The sequence below is a fragment of the Ailuropoda melanoleuca genome, chromosome 1 (assembly GCF_002007445.2).
Source record: "Ailuropoda melanoleuca isolate Jingjing chromosome 1, ASM200744v2, whole genome shotgun sequence".
Lineage (NCBI taxonomy): Eukaryota > Metazoa > Chordata > Mammalia > Carnivora > Ursidae > Ailuropoda > Ailuropoda melanoleuca.
This window is the reverse complement of record NC_048218.1, coordinates 50,416,832-50,442,518: the sequence shown is the minus strand read 5'-3', so window position 1 is coordinate 50,442,518 and position 25,687 is coordinate 50,416,832. Positions and strand designations below refer to the sequence as shown.

Here is a 25,687-nt window from a genome sequence, read left to right as displayed (position 1 = left end):
TCAAAATTGTAGAGCAACTTTGTCAGTTTCATATGAAGTGGAACATGTAATTCCATTCCTAAATATTATCCAATTGTATAATAGAGAATCTGGCTGGCCTTTGCCCCAGGCTTCTGGAAAAGAGCCTCTAAATCCCCAGAATTTAATAAGAGTGCCTGTGTTATTCAGGGTGGGCGTCTGGGACCACACCCTTTGAGATTATGCTAATGAGGTGACTCATTCTGGGTCCCTAGATGATTTCAGGATGGAGGCTAATCATGCCAGAAAGATCAACTAAGTGATTAGAGCATTAGAGTTTTAGATCCACATGCTATCAGTCCAAACTGGCAATCTCCAGGGAGTGGAGGGAGGCCAAAGATGGAAATCAGTCCTGGAGCCAATGAGTCAATCAATCATGCCTAAGTAATGAACCCCCACTAAAAACTCTAGACACTTGAAACTCTGATGAATTTTCCAGGTTATCGAAACACATCAATGAACTGGACTGCTGATGCATCCTGAGGACATGGAAGCTTCACATTTGGGACCATTCTGTACCTGGCCCCGTGTGTCTCTCCTTTTGCCTGGTTTGGATCTGTATCCTTTTTCAATATAGTTGTATTATAAGTACAGGAATTTCCTGAGTCCTGTGAGTCATTCTAAAGAATTACCATTAGAGGTGAGTGGGAACCCTAAATCTGTAGTCGGTTAAAAGTGTAGGTGGCCTGGGAACCCTGGGAACCTGTGAAGTTTGATCTGAGTCTGGTTAGTGTCAAAATTGCATTGTATCCAAGAAAATTGAAAACACATCCATGTAAGACTATATGAATGTTCAGAGCAGCTATATATAAAATGGGCCCAAACTGGAAGCAACTCAAATATCCATCTAACAATGAGAACATAAATAGGTAGCGATATATCTATTCAATACAATATTATTCCCAAAAGGGATTGATTATTGATATATGAAACAAATTAGCAAATCTCAAAGGCATTATACTAAATAAAATAAGCCAGATGCAAAAGATTAATATTATATTACTCCATTCATATGAATTCTACTGACAGAAAGTAGATCATTAGTAACCAGGACCTAAGAATGGAGGAAAGGTATTTGTTTATAAAGAAGAGAGGGAACTTTTGAAGTGATGGAAATATTTTATATCATGATTGCAGCGGTAGTTACATGACTTTATACAGTATTTCAGTCCCAATGTCACATAGTATGTAATCATCAACTCTAGTCAAATTGTAGATATAAATCTATTTCAACCTACAATGAGGTTACATCCTGATAAACCCATTGTAAGTTGGACATTTTGTAAGTTGAAAATGCACTTACTATACCTAACCTGCTGAACATCATAGCTTTTCCGAGCCCACCTTAAACATTCTTGGAACAATTACATTAGCTTATAATTGGGCAAAATTATCTAACACAAGTCTGTTTTTTAGAGTTGAATATCTCCTGTGATTTACTTAATACTATAGTGAAAGTGAAAAACAATGGTTATGGCAGTTGTTTACCCTTGTGATGGTGGGGTTAACTGGGAGCTGAGGCTCGTTGCCACTGCCCAGCATCACAAGAGAGCATCATAGCACATATCAGTAGCCTAGGAAAAATCAAAATTAAGATTCAAAGAAGTATGGTTTCTATCGAAAGTGTAATCACATTCTCACCATTGTAAAATCAAAAAGCGTAAAGTGGAGACTGCCTGTATAACTCTAAATGGTAGTATTCAATTTGTTTATTTCTTTGGAGGTTATGTGGATATGTTCATTGTGTGAAAATTAAAATGCATTAAACTGTACCCTTATAATTTGTCTAATTTATGGTATATATATTTTTTACTTCAGTAAAATATTTTAGGTTTTAAAAATGTTATTTTTTTTAACTCAATAGGGTTTTAAAGTTTTCTTTTTATAGTTCTTATATATTTCTTTTAAAGTTTATTTCTAATCATTTATTTTGGTTTTTTGCTGATATTTTGATAGAATGTTCTTTTTTTTTTAAAGATTTATTTATTTGTTTGAGAGAGAGAGAAAGGGTGAGTTGAGCGGAGAGGCAGAAGGAGAGGGAAAGAATATCAAGGAGACTCCTCACTGTGTGTGGAGCCTGAAGTGGGGTTCAATCTCAGGACCCTGAGATCATGACCTGAGCCAAAATCAAGAGTAGGACAATTAAGTGACTGAGCCACCCAGGTGCCTCTAGAATTTTCTTCATTATATTTTTCTAATTTATATTTGGCATTTATGAAAACTATTGGATTTAAACAAAATAATTTTGTAAACTATTTTCCTGAATTGTCTATTTCTAGTCTTATCTACTAGACTATTTTTTGTCTGTTGCCACATAGGCTATCAAATTAATGGTAAATCATGATAATTTTGTTTGCTTTTCTCTAGTGTTTATGACTCTTACCTTCCTTTTCTTGTCAATTGTTACTGTCTCAAAATTTTAGGAATATTATAAGTGATAGTGGTGATTTCATACATTGTACTCCTTGTTTGAATGAGAAATTTTTTCAATATTCAACTCTGAAATATGATGCTGGTTAGTTTAAAATGTATATTTTTCAAGTTAAAGAAAGCTTTTTCCCCCCTATTTTACTAAGATTATAAAATCAGAAATACATATTGAAATTTTATCCAATGCTTTATGGCACTTATTGTAAAACCTTTTGATTTTCTTATTTTGGTCAAGTATTTGTTATATTACTTTAATTGATTTCTTAGTTATCTTTCTCTATGTTCCTGAATAAATCCCATTTTCTATTATTCTATCAATATTTTATAAGATTAAATTTGGCAACTTATTGTTTAGTATGTAAACATCTTTATTTTGTAGTTTGCTTTTTTGTGATTTCTTAATCAAGTTCAGGATACAAGACAATTCCTTAGTCATAAAAAGAAGTAAGGCTTTTATTTATTCTCAGTGTTCTGGTAACATAGACACTATTTGGTCTTTAAGGATTTGAAAGCTTTTCCATGAAAGCTCTGGAACTCAAACTCAATTGCTAAGATGACAGGTTTAGAAATTATGCTTCCTTGGGGAACGAGTTCCATCATCGCTGATTCCAGGAGACCAGAATCCAGTGGATTAAATTGCCAGGTATTCCCTTCACTGGATAAGTTAAGAAAGGTTGAATGATAGAACTATTAATCTCCTATTTCATTTATGTCATTCAAGTATCTTCCTCATTAACAACTTTACTAGTCGTGGGGCTACAAAGAAACTCTGCTTCTCAGGGCTTTAACCTTCAGGTTCATAGCAGAACCTGGGTCATTGTCACCACAAGGGTAGTTCACAGACATGGTCCCCAAAGAGAAACCAACATGCTCAGGGTAGCAAATGTTCCACTAGCAAGGAGGATACAAACCTTGAACCACAGAATTAAGCTATAGGTCACTGGAGCCAAAGGAAGAACTCATCTGGGTGCCAAGGTTGAAGATATACTAGTGCGAATGGGAAGTGGGAGAAACAGAACAGAACTTCTACGTAGATTCAAAAGAGAAAAAATGCAGAGGTCAACAAAGTCCCATTCAGATCATATCTTACAAATGTAAAGTGCTTTAAATTGAATTTATTGTACATTTGATTCCCAGTAGATCGCATTTTGACCATTCATACCCAATACCCACGTAAAATAGTAGTTACACCAATCAAATCCTGAGACGTATTCAGGAAATGAACATACTGAGAATCTAGAGACTGATAGGACTCTTTATTTTCTCTTTGCATTGACAAAAGTCCATTTAGCAGTATCCTGGATGGAGAACTGGGAAGTTCTTTCTTACCTGGCTTCCCTTTCTCCTTCCTTTTCTACCTACTTTGCTTGCAGCTTCCAGGCTTCGCTCCATTTCAGGCCCTAATATCTAACACTGTGGAGTCTCCTAAACCCTTTGCTTGAGCCCTGTGACAATCAGATCCTTACTCTCTTCTAGGAGGGCTCCATTTTTCATTGTTGAGTGTGTATAAAATAAATCTTTATTTTTCTAAATCTAATTGCCTCTCACGGCATAATTGTGTTGTGTTATTATGCAAAAGGATCTCTTTGGGATGAAGATGGACAAATAGAAAGGCTGCCTCCTCCTGCAACAATTACATTATAATTCCCTGCCCTACTTTAGTTAAACTCTTTGAACTTCCTTTTCTGAAGGCTTGCTACTTTGAATTATTTCACACGCAGTGCCTATGAGGCAAATACATTAAATAGAATGACAAAGACAGATGAAAAGAAAAAGAAGACATCGGCACTCATATGTCTAGGCAGAGCTCACCTTAAAGTTAACTTGTCATCCATAACTTCAATAGCAATGAAAAAAGGCTATCACCATTTTTACCCATCTCCGTGACAGTTGCTAAATAGAAGCCTAAAATGAAAGAGAAGGAATATAAGCCATAGCAGTGACATATTTTCTTGGCTGGGCAAGAAAAAAATCAGAAACTAAATATTTTGTATATATAAATAGTTGAGAGTAATACCACATGCTACTAAGAAACTCTCTATTGGGATCATGACTTTGGTAGTGGAAGAAACTTCGAAACAATCTATTGCTAATAATTTGTCTCTGAGTCCCCAGCCTTACATGCTCCTTATGCAGAGACACTTCCCAATCTATCCAGTGCTTACGATCATTGATAAGAAGATAAAAACCACCAAAAAAAACAAGTAACATTTAATGTAAAAAACTGGTCAAGAAGTTTGATGGCCTTTCACTTTGTAAATTCTTTTTCTCTGAGTGCCTCAGGCTTAATACTACGTATTAACATGACGGTAGAAGAGAATCAAATCAGAGTCCATTTCATAGCCGGACTACCAATACAATAAAATTTAATGGATATTTTTAAAGGTTTTGGTAAGAGTCATTTTTGGAAAATATATTTCAATTTATTTTTCAAGCTTACGTCTAAAAGACAGAGAGAAAAACTCACTCCGTCCTCAAAAATCAATGAAAGTAGTTTAATAGGCAGAGTACTTGTCATTTAACAAAAAAAAAAAAAAAAAAAAAACCCTTCAGATTTCTACCAGAGTCAAGATAGAAAAGATCAATTCAGCCTTTTAAAGAAGCAATGTCTCAGAAAACCAATCGCATCAGGACAGGGCCTGCTGTTTAAACTGGTTAGATTTTACAAGGTGCTATTAGGTATACTTAAAGTTTATTGGCTTGTAAATTGAAAAAAAATCCTTTTTGGTATCTCAACAAAGGGAAAGATTTCTGTGAGTTCTAGAAGGCTCTCCAGGAGAAGGTAATGAGGAAATTGTACTTCAGTTCTATTTTTTTCTTTTTTTTTTTTTTAACAATTTTATTTATTTATTTGACAGAGATAGAGAGACAGCCAGCAAGAGAAGGAACACCAGCAGGGGGAGTGGGAGAGGAAGAAGCAGGCTCATAACGGAGGAGCCTGATGTGGGGCTCGATCCCAGAACGCGGGATCATGCCCTGAGCCGAAGGCAGACGCTTAACCGCTGTGCCACCCAGGTGCCCCTCAGTTCTATTTTTTCATTTCCCTTTCTACTCCCAGGTTTAGTTCTTTGCTAAGTCTCCTTTTTCACCTCAGGAAAGATAATTGGATTTATCACCTCTAATTCTAATTTTTAAGAGACTTATAAAGCAATAATAAGTGGATGTTTTTTCTGAAAAGTATATGAAATATTTCTTTTACTAAGTTAAATGTTCTCCCTTCCAAAATACATGTGGGAATATAAGACTGAAATCAGGCATTAACTCTGATTGTTTGTAGTATAAACATAGCAAAAATGTATGTGTTACCCCAAACAAGGGCTCAAAGCAAAGGGGATTTTAGTTAAAGAAACAGTATAATATGTGGGGGCAGGGAAGGTCAAAGCTCAAATTTTGAAATCAGAAAGGCCTAGGTTTAGATTTTCATTCTACTACTAGTAACTTGTTTCTTCATCTGAGAAATACAGATAATAATACAAACAATATAGGATTGGTGTGAAAAATTGATGAGCTAACAAATGTGAAATGCTTAGCAAACTGCTTGGCACATAGGAGTTTCAGTAAATGCTATTATGATCAAAGCCAGGTGTGTGAGAATATAGTTTCTTTCACATGGATAGGGGCAGATGTCAACTGCTGATGTTGTCAGGTTCTTTCAAGGCCCATCCCACATCATTTTCAGCATTGAGCAATCCAAAACACATATATTTCAACATATATTTTAAAGCTAGACCGTTTTCAGTGGACCTCACACTTCACCCAGATCTCAACCTGCACAGGGTCCATTCCCCACAGAGATGGCAGGCTAAGCTTCCACCAGCCTCAGGAACAATGCACCAGACTCTCTGGACACCTCTCTGGACACCTGCAGCAAAGGCATTTTTCAGCAGTCATATTGGAAAATGAGCTTCATATTTCCATCGTGTCAGGTCATCGCCCAGATAAGTTTTTGTCTGATTATGATCTCAATGCCGGCACAAGCCCTTCCATCACAGTATTCTCACGCAGAGCTCTTCATGCCTTTCACTCCAGTACTCCCTTCCAACTACTTCCATTGCACAGACTGAAGACACATACATTCCTATTTCCCTTTTCACTACCATTTATAGATTCCTGAACTCTCTTCTGTCTTTATTGAAAAATATGAATCTTGGCTCAGGATCTCCTCCATATGGTATCATGAAATATGAGTGTCAAGGAAAACAAGTAAGCCAGTTTCTAAGGCTTGTACCATCCTGAATACTTCCAATTTCCATGTCAATGACCGATCTGACGAACTGGATTTACTATGTCTTGAACTCTTCTACTCCACTCAGCTTTACCCATCCCTGCACACTAACTAGAATCCACATTTTCTTATTACCTTTTCCTACCACTCTTTTATTATACAATGTTGCCTGTCTCCAAAGTGTGATTGATTAAATGAGAGCATGTATGCTAAGCAACAACTTCTGTGGTTGGTATGTTAAACAGCACCTAGTAAGAGGCAACCATCTATCCTCCAGTCTCAATGTTAATAGGCAAATTTATACAATATTGTTCTTTTTCCTTCCTCCACACAGCTTTAAAATATACGTTGAAATGACAATACTCAGAGTGTCATATACATGTAGGAAATTGTAAATTTGCCATTATAGATAGCACACTATACACAAAGCAAAGAAATTGTTAACTATTTACATATATAAAGCATATGTCTATGTTGCTTTACTTTGTGAAAGAAGCTTCCTTATTTTTCAAAATAACTTGGTTATGCAATGGTTTCAAGAAAAACATTTATTATTACCTTCAACAGTTAGATGTTTATAAAGAGTCATTCATGGAGATTGAGTAAGGTATTTGAATTATAATTTATATTTGTTTGTAAAGAAAAACTTATTTAGGGGAGCCTGGGTGTTTTAGTTGGTTAAGTGTCTGCCTTCAGCTCAGGTCTTGATCCTAGGGTCCTGGGATTGAGTCCTACATCGGGCTCCCTACTCAGCGGGGAGTCTGCTCCCTCTGCCTGCCACGCTCCCTGCTTGTGCTCTCTCTCTGACAAATAAATAAGTAAAATCTTTAAAAAAACTTATTTATAGCTTTTATTTCTAGAATCAAAGTTAGAAATATACTTATAGGTCATTTAGAACAGCTGTGTGCTCCGAAGTGATGACAAGATGGTCTTTAAAATTGATGGTCTATGCCAATACCAGGAACCCGTTTTCCCCCAAAATGTTTCAGTGAAAGACTACAAAAAATACTAGTAGAAAGGAAAACACCTAGTTTCTCCTCTCTGATGTAATATAAAGACTATGAAGGTGACTTTTAACATCACCACAGGAGAGTCCCCATCATGTCTCTCCTGGGAAGATGAATGTCAGTTCTACTCAGCCCTCAATTATATTATTTTTGGCTCCCTTCATTAATCAACACCGGAATACTTATTGATGTGGTATTATAAAAGAAAATGGTTAAACTAAGGAAAATATTAGCAAAGTGGAAATTCCCAACACATTACAATATGTTTAAATGCCTCACCAGAGACTTATCTGAAGTTCGTGTTATTATGATTTGCTTTTATGTGCTTGTTTTCTCTTCATCCCCTATGGACCAATTGACATTTTTCAGTCATTGAAAGGCCTTGTTCCTGCTCATGCTTAAAGCATAAGAAGAAAACAAAAAGCAATTCACAACTTTTCTTGCCTTTTCTACCTAACAGAGGTACTTGCTTTTTTCCAGAGAACTGGTTTCCACTTGCTAACTTTTTACCTAAATGACATGTGGTCTTTGATCTCTGTAGAGCAAGGTTTACATTCAGTAGCATGAAGAACTACATGTTCGCAATTGACTTCTAAGGACATGAACTCAGGAATAGTATTGATGTTGTCAGATATGCCATATCCCAAGTTCTTTATCCTTGTACAAATCTTTGACTATCTTCAATGACCTCTAAAACCTGTTCTAATGTAGAACATTCATTATATGTTTATTCCAATACATTTGGTTTGCTTTATGGCTATTGAAATACTGCATGTTGACAAATCCAATAAAAGTCAAATGTGTGATATTTCTTATCATCTAACAATAGTGAAACAAGTAATAACCTCTAAAATTTTAATTATTGTTACAAATAATACATTATTGTTCTACATTCTACCTAGGCAGTTAACTCTTGTCAGGAAATATTAAAGTTTCTATCATAATAAATTCTTAACTTTTCATGTATATGAATAGGAATAAAATATTCAGCAGACACACATGTAAGCTTGGATATTGGCAATTTTTTTTTTTTTGCTTTGTTCACTTCTTCCTGTAGCACCTAAGAAAGTAAGGAAACCTATCTGAATTTAGTTTCTCATAGGTAAGGAATAAAGAAAAATTCTATATCCATTTCAAAAGGATGAAACCAAGATTGGGAGATTAAAAGTTTCTCCAATACCTAGAAGTCATTGAGCAAAATTTTCTTACTTTTCTTCTCCTTTAACTCAGATTTATTGAAAGAGAATGAGTTGATCAAACTAGAAATTATATAGGAACTATATAAATATGTAGTGAAAAACAATTAGGTGAAAGATATTCTTTTTTTATGGTGTTAGCTACTATTTATTCATCATACCTGTAATATATATGTACAATCTTTGCACTGACACTCCCACCAGATGGCAATGTTAAGACTTATGTTGCTATTTGATTAATTATAGATATGTATATATATTGGAGAAATGATTGCTGAACCAAATAAGTTATTTGTTAATAACATTTATTTCAATCTCCCTTTTTCTTTGTTGAATTCATGCATGTTTATGTCATCCTTCAAATTAAGTTTGGCATTAACTTCAAAGAGCATAATGGTTGTCATACTAAGAAAATCACTTACTATTATTGTTACTAGTGTTAGGGAATCTTCTTTTGAACTAACTCTTAAAAGCATTATGAAGTAATGTAAAATAAGATTTACCTACTGTCTTATAATACTTAAATCAAAACACAGAAGCTAATTAGATATTGCTCATTAAGAATACCCAAAGCAGGAAAAATATGAAAAAATTCTCCATGAGCCTTATATTTAAAGGCTTGAATATTATTGGGAAAGTGGGATAAAAGGGGAAAAGAGGACTACTTATATTATACAAAACAAAAGCCAAGAAAAATTTTTAAAAAAGGAAAGCAGAGAGAATTAGTTATTCAAGTCTTTGCACTCTCATGCTACCCAAAGTCTATATCTTTGGTCAGAAGAAATATTACCCCCCCCAAAAAATTATGTAGTTTTTGTTTCTTTGTTTGTTGTCTTGGGATTTTTGTCGTTGCTGTTGCTTGTATTTAGTAAACAACTGTTCTCTAGATAGGATTAAGATTTATACCATTCCTTCTCCAGATGTGGGTCTATAGACTGAGGTTGCTGCACAAACTATGTTATTAGTGACAAGGTCAGTTAGAAATTCAGAGTAAGCTTTCTTGGCAATTTGACAAGGTAATTTTGTCTATTGAATCTGAGAGTGAAAAAAAATGGGATTTATGTTTTCTTTTCTCTTTTTTCATTTCATTTTTCTAGCAATTGGTTTTTAATGTGTTTTATGAAAATATGACTCCAGAATGAATTGGGAGGTGGGGGGTGGCCTTTCCCTACAGGTGGCCTATACCTTACATAGGCATCTTTAAATTATTCCAGATCTTTCTTCTTTGCGCAGTTATGACTATGAAGCACAAGTTCTTTTCTTGGATTCCACAACCTTTCTTTAAACACAAGTTCCAGTAACATTGGACAGGAAGGCAGTGAGATTCTATTTTATACTGACATCCCAGAGCTGACAGTGAGGTTTTACATTAGCCTATGCCTTTTTCATTTCCTAGTCACTGAAAATCAGGCTTCCTTGATCTTAAAACGAGACTAAAGTCACGTTGAATTATAATGTGATAAACCTGAGATGTAACCATCTAGAAGCCTTTATTGAGACTCTACTCAATATTCCACAATGTTCAGTCTTCAAAAGACATGAAAACACTGTTTGGAACAAGATAAATCCCCTGGAAATAATTATTAAACAATATAGTTGCCACAGTTAAGTGCTAACTTTTATGCTGCTGATTCTAAGTGGTGTAGGAATTCAGAAGAGGAAATCAGTTTCTTCACCTGAATAATCAGGTAATAACCTCTATTTCACATGAGCATGAGTTAATGTATATGACATCCAGTCCAGTGGCTAGCACATAGTAGGTTTCTTTATTTTGTTTTTAAAAAGGCACTTTTGAAAGGAGGAATAGAATTAATATAGAAAAGAAAAGAAAATTTTGTATAAGAGATTTTGCATTGGTAAAATGCAAAATACTTCATATCGATACTGTGAGAATTCCTGCGGGAAAAACAGAGAGGAGCAAAACCAGCTTCGGGAAGAGTTGCAGAGACAGTATTTTGTTTACTGTGATGTGTAAGCTCTGGTCTCCACTACTAAATTCACATCCACCTCTATGATCAATGCAGGTTTCAATATGCCCCTACCTTTATAACAAAAACCTTTAGTTTGTGACAGAATAAGACCAGGCAATGATTCTCATCCTCGCTCTCCTTGAATAAGAAAGGGTAATGATGTTTTTTTCAAAAATAAAACTACTGATGTAAGTGATGACACAAGTAACCTAATCGCTTGTTTCCTTCCAGTTAGTTTAACCAAAGTGGAAACTATGAAATAGGGCACAAATAGCAATCATTATTTCCTGTCTTTCAGCCTTCCCCCCGGCCTTCTGCCTGTAAGTCAGCAAAGTTCTAAGGCTTTCTAAACTTTCATCTTTTTCCTCGCTTTGTAATTTGAGCTTGATTGCTCCCTCTCTGCTGTGGGAGAAAACCATATTCTGTAATCTTTAAAACAGAAGTTCTGAAAGTTCCATTTTATTTTTAAATGATTTGAATAATGGAAAGGTCTAATTTATTTCCATTTCTCCTTCCTTTTCCTTTTTTTCTCTGGTAGAGAGCTCATCTTTGTACCTGAGCTTATCTCCCACAGGTACATCATTCGGGCCTTGGCTCCACAGAAGAGCATTTCCTTTAGAAAGCTGTCAGGAGTTTCCCCTACAGATATTGGCTTGTAATTGGATCTCTCTGCTTTAACAATAGTGATTCCAAATTGGTGCTTCTAAAGGAAGCAAAAATTTCCGGCTCCAAAATGGTGTGGTAACAGAGCCCTCCCCTCAACTGCTCTTAAGTGAGAGGACTACATGCTTTAAACTTCCTGACTGATCAGGTATTATGAGAAGACTTCCGGTGTTAAGCAGTTTCCTTTGTGGGAGAACTGCGCTTAGCTCCCCTCATCTGCTGGGATACATTCTAAAAGCCCCAGTGGATGCCTGAAACCACCCAAAGTGGTGTGTCCTACATATACTGTTTTTTCCTATACATACATACCTATGATAAAGCTTAATTTATAAATTAGGAACAGTAAGAGATTGACAACAATAACTAATAATAAAATAGAACAATAATAACAATATATTGTAATAAAAGTTATGTGATATGGTCTCTCTCTCTCTCTCTCTCTCTCTCAAAATATCATATTGTATTCACCTTTCTTTTTTCTTGGGATGAAATGAGATGATAAAATGCCTACTTGATGAGATGAAGTGAGGTGGATGACACAGGCACTGTGACCTAGCATTAGGCTCCAGATGACCTTCTGACCATATGACAGAAGGAGGACCATCTACTTTCAGACTGGGGTTGATTGTGGGTAACTGAAACCACGGAAAGCACAACCATGGATAAGGGGCGACTACTGTAGCTGGTGCCCTTACTCTGTAGAGATCTGTGTGAGCAAAATACTAACTGTGCTTTTCTCTCAGCACTACAGTGACTGTTAACTGTCAGTCTTGTGAATCCATAGCTGAATAAATCAATTCATAAAATTCAAGTCCTAAAGTTTAGCACATGGAACTCTGAAAAACACTAGGTAAAGTTATCAAATACACAAACACATTAAAGCAAAGGCAGTATGATGTGGAGAGGAAAGCTCTGGCATAAGTTTGATACCAGCGTTTGTCATCTCCTAAACGAGTGCATAGAATCTCATTTAAGGCTACAAGAAGCCTGTGAAATTGGAAAAGCAGGTAATGTACTCCTATTTTATAGCTGAAGAAACTGAGGCTCTAAGAGGTTGGGTGACTGACTAGTGATGGAGCCAGGACATGAAGAACATCTGCAAATGTCTATTCTCAGCCTCTTTCCTGGACACCAGGCTACCTCACCACATCAGAACCACAAAAGGATTATGAGACAGACGTGCTGCCTACTACGTTACATCAAAAATTAAGGATATACTGTATGGTGACTAACATAACATAATAAAAAATTATTATTAAAAAAATAAATAAAGTCAGAGGAGGAAGGTCAGAAAAAAAAAAAGAACCACAAGAGGAACAAGCAGTGAAAAGAGGCATGACAAAAACAACAACAATAATAAAGCCACATATACTTTTCTTTTTGCATTAAATTTGGTGGTCTAAAACTTCAGATTCTCTTCTAAAATACTTATTCCAAAAACCCACCATCTTTTATTGTTTATGACCATACTAATTTGGTGCTTACAAAACCAGACTCCAAGACAAGGTTTTGTGTGCAAGTGGTTTATTTGAGAGGAAGTATAGTGAGAGAGCACAGAAGTGAGACAGAGAAGGGAAGAGGACCAATAAAGAGTACACTCATGAATGGGATTATCCATTGTCCATACGAGGATCCCCTGGGGGAAGCCCTTGGAGAAAGTATAAAGAACAAAACAGAATTATCTCACTAAGTAAAGGAAGATGGGTTTCACACACCAATTCTTGTCTTTCATTGACTGAGAGTTTCTCATTGATGCCCTGGCATTGCTGGGTCTACTCCACTTTGTATGGACCAAGCAGGCTCAGGGAAAGAAGAAACCCTCATACAGAAAGAGACACAGAAAGCCATGGTGGATACGGAATCTCCAGAGAGATGAGGGGATATCAGACAGGGTACCGACAGCATCTGCTAAAATGACCTGGAAAGGAGATGACACTACAGGGTGTTTTGATGACTGTGTACAACATAGACTGAGTCCAACAGTGAGGCAGAGAAGTTGAATTTTTTCCCTTGCCTAAATATTGGTCACTGGAATACACATGTTTATTGTGTGTGTGTGTGTGTGTACGTTTCTGAATATATAAATGTGTGTGCGTGTGTGTCTGGGTATGTGTAGCACTCCAGTCAGATTTCCTCCTACCACATTGTTTCAGTGCAGAATTTCTTAACTTATGGGCCAAAGTTTAGTTCATGAGAGGTCAAATTTTATTCTAAGATCTAAAACTAAAAAAATCTAAAGAATTGTTGATGACTCCAGTAAAAAATTGGACAAATTGCATGAATAATTCTCACAAAAAGAAATATAAATGGCTAACATACTTGAAAAAAGATTAATTTCACCAATAAAAAACATAAAATTTATCAAAAACTGACACCCTATTGAGATATGGAGTGATTAAAAATATATTCTCTAAGCTTTTTTTATAACAGAGATTTTTTATATTCTAATGCTGAATTTTTAAACAGGTTCAAAACTGTAGATGAACTGTCATATATATACATGGGCTTGGAAGTGATTACACTCAAGAGTACTGCTTTTAATTTTCCTTTCTCCTCTATTCATTTCCCATATTTGCACATTTCTTACAATGATGATGCATTATTTTTACACTTAGAAAAAAATTTAATAAAAATTAATAATACACTATATCTTTCAAACATCTCTAGCCATTTTACTTTACAAGAAATTACAAAACTGACCTTAAGCTTACATATATTTCTGTCCTGTATCTCCTATTTGAGTAACATCATTTGAACAAGCTCTACTGATGAGATTTGGCAAATAAGCCCATATTCATTATGTTTGCCCTGCCCCATTCTTCTAAGTTTAATCTATTTTTTTTCCAGCCCAAAAAAAGAAAAAAAAGTGTTTTGTTCAGTATTTCTCCTGAAGAAGTTTGTTTTCTTTGTTACTGGACTTTTTCTAAAGCTATTAAGTTGTTTTGCAGATTTGTAATCACAGGTAAGTATAGAATTACAGGCATGAGCTCACTAAAGCTTTATAAAATAATGGTTTTGTTTTTATGTTCATTTGTTTTCTTTTTTCCCTCAATATAAGAATGAACTAATTACAATGTAATCTATTATTATCTTTCCCATAAACCACAAAACATCTTAACTTATATTTCGATACTTAAATAAAATGGTCAAAAGCAGTGTGCTATGATGTTAAGTGTAATGAACTAGACATTCAGGAACTCGGTTTCCAGCGAAAGCTGCATTTACTCAGATGAATGGGATCAGTAGATATCTAATAGCTTACCTCTTACTGTAATGTTATACAATGCACTCAACACAAGTGTTTTCCTAAATACTTCTAACTTCAAGGACATCTAGGAGACAAAGCAGAACTTTCCATAAATTATGTAGCTCACAAAGCGTGGTAACATCAACCTGTAAAATGCTTAGAACTCATGAAATACATAAACGCCTGTCTATACTAGACAGGCCGTGACCATCAGAGTTCACCATAGCCTCAGATTCATCTCTGGTAAAAGCACCTGCAGACCATTGTTTTACACACAGTTATCCATGTTTTAAAGTATGTGACATGATCACCATGGTCTCAACTAAACAGAGCTGAGACCAGTGTCTGAACCACAGGCAGCCATTTTTAGGTGCTGATGCAAGTCCTCCTAAAGGGATGATTAATTAATCAAAACATTTCTTCTTTTACAATTTTTGAACTAGACAAGAGCACAGCAGGAGGCCTGTGGAAAGCAAAGAAACTGAAAAACACACAAGAAAAAGAGTATGTAGATGCTACGAGGCAGTAAAAGCCATGATCAAACAGAAGCTGCAAGATGCAAGGAACTTCCACACCAACAGAGAGAAGCAGAGACAGAGAAAAGCTAAGTGTTCAGAATGGCAGAACTTTACGGAGGCGGTTGGGCCACTAGAGCTGCTGTCATGGCCAGAATCAGATCCAGCTTTTGTCTGAGACCCGAGGACTTAGATGCCGAGGTAAGAAATGTTCCTGAGTAGTCAGTAAACCAACCCATATCCCCACAGGTAACCTGAAAGAGCAGCTGTCCCTTGCAATGAAGGAGTACCATAGAGTTGTATGACTATTAGAGATAACAAAGGGACAAGACATAAGCCACAGCAGTTTCATAGTATGTGTGAAGAAACACACAAATATATCTTATTTTATTTTATTTAACAGAAATACATACTTATGCTAAAATTCAAGAAAAGTCCATTTTAATACTGATGTTTAAACGTTAAGACTGCACTTATTTATAGACTTGAAGCTGGAAATTTGGAAATTTAAGGGGGTGGTGAGGATTGACCTCTGTTGTATTTGGACATCAGAACAAACGAAGATACGCCCCTATTTATAGAACTGCAACTTGAAAATATGAATTATATTCTAAAAGTTTATAAGATCAAATTGTCTGTAGCTAGATGCAAAGGTCTGTTTCTAAATTTTTGTTTTGTTTTGTTTTTAATATATGTTCTTTTTCTCAGCATATAGGTGCAGTTTCTGTGCTGCTTTTGGTGTGTGTGATCTGTTTTCCTTAGGCCCATCTCTTGAGTTTCATTTCTCTATATACTCACAGTTCTTTTATTCTCATTATAGGCAAAATGAATTCTGTGTACTCAATCTCCAGTTAGACTTCTTCTTTCTTTTATTTTTTCTTTTTCTTTATCTGTATCCTGTAGATGGCTTTTTTTTTTTTTAACAAGTAAAACACTAGGAATCAGAGAGAGAGACTAAACAGAATGTTATGTTTCGTTCTTAACTTTGACATCCACATAGCAAAAAGTCATGGTATTGATATTGACTTATATTAAGGGAGAAGTTTAGAGCTCACTTTCTTGTGTGTAGATTGGTGCACATATATAAAGTCAATTCGAGGTCCTAAAGCAAAGAGTAGCAGAAAAATGTCATATTAACAATGATTGCTTTGCTTTTGAAATATGATAAGTAGCAAAAAGGAGGTAATGATGGTCTTTTCAAATTTTAGGACACATTTAATACTGTAGAAATAATTTTATTTTTTCCTTTTCTTCCTTTCATATGCTATGAAATACAGTATATCACTGGCTTAAAATTAGGAAGTGAATTCTGTGAGGGCACTGAGCAAACCGACGGGATGAGCTAGGAATAAAATCACCTAACACCTCATATCTCCTTCCTTCCTCTCCTCCTTCCTTCCTTTATGATGACTAATATAATATTTTCCTTAATCTCTAGGAGAACCACTGTTTTTGCTATTAAAAACAAAAATGAATCCAGACTGAGAGAAGACTGCTCTAACTGTAGCTCTTTATTATGATGTAATAAAAAATAGTTTTCTTTGCGTGACAGGGATTAATTGATTACAGTGGTAGCAATACTTTGCGTATATGAATTTGGAAAATGTCTTTTGGTTGACCTCTATGAAGTGTTGCTTTTAACTTTGACTCATAATCATACAGGAAGGAACCTGTGATCTAACCCATGTTCTAATACAATTGTCTCTCAGAGGCTAATACTAAGAAAAAAAAGAAACAAATATTTTTTGAAGTCCTAATACATGCCAAATATTTCCTCGAATTATTTCTTATCTAATTATCTCATTCATGCTATGATAAATGTATTCTTTATCTAATTCTCCAAAAGAACACATTAGAGATTAAGTTACTCTCGCCAGTCTGTGGGATCTGTGTGGCCTCTGTCCATAGGAGTTTCTACTAGAATATTATACCTTCCTACAAAACACAGAACACAGAGTCTATGAATAAATTTTAATTGATAAGTGTTCCAGTCCTACTCTGCCAACTTAAAATCATATAAAGACAATTTAGAACTGAGACTCCAACAATAACATTGTTCGGGGCACACAAGAGACATGATTTGAAATGTTTTTTATGTTTGTCAAAACCATCTGAAGAACATTTAAAAGTCATCTCTGAAAGAAAAGAGAGACTTTGTTTGTTTGTGGGTTTTTTTTTTTGTAAACTAAAGCAATTTATAAAATCTTTATTCTTTGTTTCCACTTTGACTATAAAGTGTTTTAAATCACTAGCTAGATATTCTAAACCTATGAGCATCTTTGCATGAGATTATTACATTTATGTCAATCCACTTGACATAGCCTCCCTTACCACTCAAGTCAGAGCCCATGAATTGATAATACTTGCAGCATTTGATACCAAATGTAAGAAAAAATGAACTGGTCATAAACTTTATTTTAAAACAAAGTAAGTACTTTTGTTTATGTCTTCAAACCAAAATAAGTCTCATGTGTTTTTACAAGATCTTTGTAGAGTTAAGTTTTGCATGATTTTTTTCTTTTACCATGTTAGTTTGCATAACCCAGCACTATACTTCAAAAGATTTATTTTTTATGCTTGTTTGCTTATTATTTTATACAACTGTTTGTAGAATAATGAGGAATAATCAAATCAAAGCCATAGATGAAGCTTCAGATGCCTTTAATCCCCCTCTTCTTCCCAGCTAAAACATGATGTTTTGAGGGGTGCCTGGGTGGCACAGCGGTTAAGTGTCTGCCTTCGGCTCAGGGTGTGATCCTGGCGTTATGGGATCGAGCCCCACATCAGGCTCCTCTGCTATGAGCCTGCTTCTCCCTCTCCCTCTCCCACTCCCCCTGCTTGTGTTCCCTCTCTCACTGGCTGTCTCTATCTCTGTCGAATAAATAAATAAAATCTCTAAAAAAACAAAACAAAACATGATGTTTTGAGGAAGCAGCCCAGAGACACACAAGTTCTTGTGAGTAGCTGACTTAGCAACTGATCTTAAGGAAAGACAGAGAATTTATACAAGAGTGAAGAAAGAAGGGCATGTATGATCTTAGGAGATGAGATTCTCATCTTCCTGTCTTCTCTAGGCTATTTTTTTTTCAGTATCTCTTTGAGATGGACAATTCTTATAATAATTCATCAATATTACCTAAAGTGAGGCATACACACTCATTAAATCTGTCATCTTGAAAAGTGTTTAAAATAAGCAGTGTAAGATTGCCAAAGGTTGATTCTTTCAACAAGATTCAAATCATAATCGAGCACCTTTTATGTGCTAAGTACCGTCAAGAAGACACTGGGGATACAATGATGTCTTAGCCTGTTCAGGCTTCTATAAGAGAATATCACAGACTGGTTGGCTTATAAGCAACAGAATTTCTTTCTTACAGTTCTGGAGGCTAGAAAGTCCACAATTGTGCTGGCAGATTTGGTGTCTGGTGAAGGCCATCTTCCAAGTTGCAGATTACCAACTTCTCCCTGTGCCGTGTCAGTGGAAGGGGTGAGCAAGCTTTATAGCTCCTCTTTTATTAGGGCATTTCATTCCTGAGGGCTCCACACTCATGACCTAATCACCTCCCAAAGGTTCCACCTCTCAGTGCTATCACACTGGGCATTAGGATCTCAACATATAAAATTTAGGGTGACACAAGCAGTCAGACCACAGCAAATGATGAGTAAAAACAAAGAATGCCTTTCTTTCACAGACTTTATAACCTCAAAGGAATGGCAAATAGTAATACAAATAAATGTAAAAATTCAAATGAAGTAAATGAAACAAAGTAAGGGTATGTTGTATTATGAATGGACTTATTTAGGAAGATCAAGAAAGTCTTCCATGAAGAAAATGGCATTATGTTGAAATTGAAGAAGAGTTAAATAGATAAAAAAGATAGATTCTTGCCACATTGAAAAAAAATATCCCGTGGAGAGAAAGAGCGAAATGAAGAAAAGGTACATAAAGAAGATCTGCATGCCTGGAGAACAAAACAGGTGAAGAGTGTGGTGGGAGGTAAGACTAGAAAAGTAGACAGGGCCATCCCCATGAAGGACCATGCAAGCTGTGAGGGCAAGTTTTGTCTTTATTCTAAAAGCAATGGAAATCTTTGTTTATGTGACATGATTAAATAGACTTTTTAAAAAAGTGATTACTTGCTAAAATCTCAAAACTAAATTAAAGAAGATCTAGGGTAGTAAAAGTTATGCTTGGTGAGAGGTGATTGTAATTGAGGAAGGAAGTCATTATGGTAGCTTTAACTGTAGGAGGTAATGGTAGAGACAGAGAGAATATATTAAGAAGGTAATATTTGATGTAACTTCGTGGTGTTGATTAAGAAATCTGAGGAAGAGGGACCTGGTAGGACTATCAGACTGACTCCTAGTGTCCTGGCTTGTGTAATAAGATGTGTGGTGAAGCCAGTCTCTGAGGTGAGGGTCGCTGGAAGAGCAACCAGGGGTAAGAGAAGATAAGGTCAGTTTGAGGTGGCTTACAGAGACATTCAAGAGAAGATTTTAATAGGCTTTAGCTTGGGGCACCTGGGTGGTGCAGTTGGTTAAGCGAAACTGATTGTTTCAGCTCAGGTCCTGATCTCAGGGTGGTGAGATCGAGCCCCAAGTCAGGCTCAGCATCTACTTGAGATTCTCTCTCCTTCTTGCCCCTCATGCCTGTGCTCTCACTCTCTCACAAATAAATAAATAAATCTTTCTTAAAAAAAATAGACTTTAGCTTTATGAATCTGGAGTTTGGAAGAGGAGACTTTGATAGAAATATAAATGTGTAAGTTATCTGAATAGAGATGTTCATTAAGTCTATAGGTGTGAGAGAAACTACTCAGGTGAGGGAGTAAAGAGAGGAAAGAGAAGCAAGCATAGTCTTAGATGGCAAGCATTTATTCAAACTTAGCAAAAACCTGAAAGTGAGAACTCGAGCAAGTCACTTCCTTCTTTCTTTCCTTTGTAGTTCTACCCCTTTTTGAAATTTAGTTCCCTGATTTGAAAATGAGTATCATAATATCTTCCAAGGGTGGTTGTCAGATTAAAGTAACATGGGAAGTAGCTTCCACTGTGCCTTGCAAGTAAATAAATAAAATTGTTACAGTTAAATAAATAGTAGAAATGTAGATGCAGATGATGATTGGTGGTGATAGTAGTGATTTTATTTCCACTGATCAGATAGTTATCCAGTAAAGCAACAAAACTTTGCTTAAAATGTTAGTCCTTTGAACTAAAATCTTTCTGAAATCTTTATAGACATTTCATCTTTTTTTTCTTCAACAATGGAAACTGAAAATCATTTAACCTTTCATTGATGACTCAGGATCATAATTTGAACATCAGTTATTTTTAATGGGCTCTCATATTTTCAAAGGTCATTTAGGAGTATAAACCTTAACATTAATTAGGGCCAAATTCCTACACTGATTAACATGTTGTATCTGCTGATTATAGAGCTCTGCCGTGATCACCCCTAAGATTTTGCTTTTAGTCTGCTTGAAATCAGATAACTGAGTTCGTTAGAATTGTGACTAAAATGTAGGTAATCTACAATTTAATGGACTCTGAATAAAGGATACAGATTTTATGACATTTATTGGAATGGATGAGGAATCATAATTGCTTCCTTTCTGATTGCTATCTTTCAAACGGTTGACATTGCCAGATGGTGTATATATTACAGGCCTGTGTATTAATTCGTGTGTGTGTGTGTATATATATGTGTGTGTGTATATATATATATATATATATATACACACAATATTCCCTCTTAACCAAATTCTCTGTACATGGAATTATATAAAGATACATGTTTACATATAGTTATATATTTATTTCATTTACCTCTTTAGTTAATTTTTCATATCCTAGGAGAAATTCAGATCAACTATCTGCATATATTATCTCAATTACAAAATCAAGAAGACATGAAACATTTAATAGAGAAACATACAATATGTCCATGCATACTTTTCTCAATGAAGTAAAATAAAAATACCAGCAGAGATGGAAAATATGGAGTATGGAGCAGTATCCATTCCAATAGTAAAAGCAATTTGCTGATATAATACAGTTTAGATATATTAAGAGTATGTGGGGGGAGAGAATGAGTATGTGTGTTTTAAGTGGGCAGAAAGAGAAGAAAGAGAAGCATATTCATCAAAATAGCAATGGCAGTTACCCCAGCGTGACAGAATTTCAAGTATCTGTTAGTGTACAATATTTTTATATTTATTCAAATTCTTTAGGATGTACACGTAGTATTTATGTCCTCAGAAAAATTGAATTATTAAGCAAAACAAAATTTTAGAAAGTGGAAAATCTTCAAGTCCTTAGTGAGCCAGAGTTGATATTTAGAAATTAATAACAAAATGTTCATTACTTCTTGTTTACTAAATAATGTCACTTGTATTCTATGTATTTATTTTTTATTATATTTTTTCAAAGTAAAACATACACAAGGTTTTGAATTAAATAGTTTGGAAAAAAAATGAAAATCAGTGTTCCATTGCTTCACTCTCTCATGGCAAGAGGCAACTACTTTCAACTCTTTCAGTTGTTTCTACTGTTATTTACTTCTAGAACTCTAAATAATATGTTTCTATTATATTGCTTTATTTACCATAAATCTTCTCAAGATAGATGGGAATATAATTCACTCAAGTATCTCACATTTTATTTCATTTAGTCAATATAATTATAATAATAGCTTTATTTCCCTATTTGTTCCTTTTATGAATTTAAATAATACATTTACATCTTTATTCCTTGTTGTATAAACCTAACTCTTCACATAACTAGATGCAGCAATGAACACTCTTATTACCCTTTTCTTCTCTCTTTCCTACATCTCTTCTACATCCTAGTTTCGTCCTTTCACAATGTCACATTTGAAAAGATTTAAATACCGTTGCATTATCCACATTCACTTTTTTGTGCTTTGTCTAAAGGCTGATTCTTTTTTTTTTTTTTAAGATTTTATTTATTTATTTGACAGAGAGAGAGACAGCCAGCAAGAGTGGAAACACAAGCAGAGGGAGTGGGAGAGGAAGAAGCAGGATCCCAGCGGAGGAGCCTGATGCAGGGCTTGATCCCAGAACGCCAGGATCACACCCTGAGCCAAAGGCAGATGCTTAACGACTGAGCCACTCAGGTGCCCCTAAAGGCTGATTCTTAAAGACAGAAATCAATGAAAAATATTTACATTTTTAGTATTAGTTACCTGTCTTCATATCAAATTACCACAAACTTAGTGGCTTAAACTAATACACATTGTTTTCTCACAGTTTCTGTGCATCTAGAGTCTAGGCACAGATCAGCTGGGTTCTTGGCTTCAGAGTCTCTCATGTGGCTGCCATCAAGGCATTCACCAGGGCTGTAGTCTTCTATCAAACCTCAGGTGGAGGAAAATCAGTTTCCAAGCTCACATGGTTGTTGGTAGAATTCAATACCTTGCAGGTTGTAGGATGGATCATCTCAGTTTCTTGCTATAAATTGGCCAAAGATTGCCCTTAGTTCCTTACCATGTGGGCCTCTCTGTAGAGCAGCTCCTATCATGGCAGTGTACTTTATTAAAGCTGAGAAGGGAAAAGAGTCAGTTAGCAAGACAGACACTACAATTTTATGCAATGTAATCATGGAAAAGGTTTTATCATGGAAAAGGTTTTATTACTTTTATCATCTTTTATTAGTTAGAAGCAAGTTATAGTTTTCACTTCAAGGGGCTTGGGATTATAAAACATCGTGAGTAGCAGGAGGCAAGGATAATTGTGGGATCTCTTACAGTCTTTCCACCACAAGCTATATAATCATTGTTCTTTGCAAAGCCACTAATATACTTTGGTTATGTCCCCTTTCTTTCGTGATTTTTCCCAAAGTTTCTCATTTTTTCCCTTTTTTTGTACTATCTTTATCATAGACTCATTCTTCTCCCAAAAATTTGATATCCATTCAGATATTATATTGAGTTTTGTTTTCCACAGATCACCTTCCTGAAGACCACTACCTCCTACTCCTATTTGAACTAACCTCTGGGTTTGCTACAACATACTGGGACTTGTATTCACAATTTTCCCATATTAGTTCCATCTTTAATTTTTGCTTCAAGAGCTCTTCAATCTGGATATGTTTAGTCAATAAGTGTTGATTGGATGGCTATCATGTGACAGGCATTGTCCTAGGTTCTGGGTACCTAATGATGGAAAAGAAGTAAAAATCCTGTATTGTGGTACTTATATTGCAGTAGAGGGTGAAAGAAAATATACAAAGTAAATGAGAAGAGTGTATAGTTTGATATTAATAGATATTTAGAAGGAAGATAAAGAAGTAAAAGAAGAAAAGAAAGATAGGAATTGCCTGTGAATGGGAAAGTGTTAGAAAGGTAAAGAGTTAAATTTTAAATAGGGTATGTAGGGAAGATCTCACTGAGAAGACGATATTTGAGCTAAGACCCGAACAAGGTAAGGGAATGAGCCATGTGGGTACCTAGCAAAGAGCTTTCCAGGCAAAGTGAATCACAATGCAAAGGATTCTTTACATGGAGACAAAGGTGCTTTGTACCATGTCACACTGCCATCTCATCAAAACTATAGGATCAGGAATTATTGCCTAAAGTGTACAATGAGTGTCTTTGCAGAAAATGGAGATGTTCCATGCTAAAATGCGACTGACCCTAGATCTGACCCACTCAGATCTTCTCCAAGGAAGTCTGACCATGGCACACACAAAGAAAATGGAGGACAGTAGGAGAGCTAAGAGGGACCCAGAAGAGGCCATGAGGCAACAGCACTATTGATAAAGCAGAAGCCACACAGTAGAGACATGCAAAGTTGAAAAATAAGCAGAACAGAAGGGAAGCAGAGACAGCAGAAGCCTGAAACCAGAAGCTGAACTCCCAAGTTACTGATAGTAGAGTGTCTAGGGTAGCATGAACAGATGTCCATATAGCCCCAATTTCTTATGGATGTATTTCCTCTATTCCTTGTAGTTTTTCACCATAAAACCCCATTTCCTGATGTAACTGAAGCTATGTCTATGCCTTATAAACTAAAAGAACAACTAACAGCAAAACAATTATTTTTATTTTTCTTAATTAGCTTGATTTTTTTATTTAACTATCAGTTTTTCTGAGTGTTGAGTTTGAGAAGTTCTTTATAGATCTTGGATATCATCCCTTTATGGGCAGAAGACATGAACAGACACTTCTCCAAAGAAGACATACAAATGGCTAACAGACACGTGAAAAAATGCTCAACATCACTAGGCATCAGGGAAATTAAAATCAAAACCACACTGAGATACCACCCTATACCAGTTAGAATGGCAAAAATTAACAAAACAGGAAACAACAAATGCTGGTGAGGATGTGGAGAAAAGGGAACCCTCTTACACTGTTGGTGGGAATGCAAGTTGGTACAGCCACTTTGGAAAACAGTGTGGAGGTCCCTCAAAAAGTTAAAAATAGGGCTACCCTATGACCCAGCAATTTCACTACTGGGTATTTATCCCAAATATAGAGATGTAGTGATGAGAAGGGCCATATGCACCCCAATGCTCATAGCAGCATTGTCCACAATAGCTAAATTTTGGAAGGAGCCGAGATGCCCCTCAACAGATGAATGGGTAAAGAAGATGTGGTCCATATATACAATGGAATATTACTCAGCCATCAGAAAAGATGAATACCCACCATTTGCATCAGCATGGATGGAATGGAGGAGATTATGCTAAGTGAAGTAAGTCAAGCAGCGAAAAACAATTATCAAATGGTTTCACTCATATGTGGAACATAAGCAATAGCATGGAGGACCGTAGGGGAAGGGAGGGAAATCCAAAGGGGAAGAAATTAGAGAGGGAGGTGAACCATGAGAGACTATGGACCTGGGGAAACAGTCTCGGGGATTCAGATGGCTAGGATGGTGGAGGGAGGGGTAACAGGGTGATGCGTATTGAGGAGGGCATGTGCTATAATGGGCACAGGGTGTTATACTTAGCTAAAATGAATCATTGAACACTACATCAAAAACTAATTATGTACTATACAGTGGCTAACTGAACATAATAAAAATAAATAAAACTATCAGTTTTTCTTTCATTCAACTTAAAAAATAAACAACAGAAGGTAGGTTTGGAATATGTACATTTTCAGCAGCATCTGAAGTCAGCCTATCCCATAACTGTCCACTTGCTTTTTCATACTGGGGATATCTGAGAGGTGTTTCCCCCCTACCCTACCAAAGGACTTCTAGAGTCCCTATGTCAAAGGGATTTTCAGTGTTTTTCTTTTCTTTTTTTTTTTTTCACAAAGATTTTATTTATTTATTTGACAGCGAGGCAGCGAGAGAGGGAACACAAGCAGGGGAGTGGGAGAGGGAGAAGCTGGCTTCCCACTGAGCAGAGAGCCCTATATGGGGCTCGACCCCAGAACAGTGGGGACCG

The 25,687-nt window shown here is 35.8% G+C and overlaps 1 long non-coding RNA gene across 1 annotated transcript; it reads left to right on the top strand.

Moving 5' to 3' along the window:
• Positions 1–555: 555 nt before the first annotated feature.
• Positions 556–22,301, top strand: LOC117803065. Its single transcript, XR_004626682.1, has 4 exons — positions 556–658; positions 15,200–15,472; positions 18,649–18,758; positions 22,248–22,301. It is a non-coding gene; the product is annotated as an uncharacterized LOC117803065 (long non-coding RNA).
• The last annotated feature ends 3,386 nt before the right edge of the window (positions 22,302–25,687 follow it).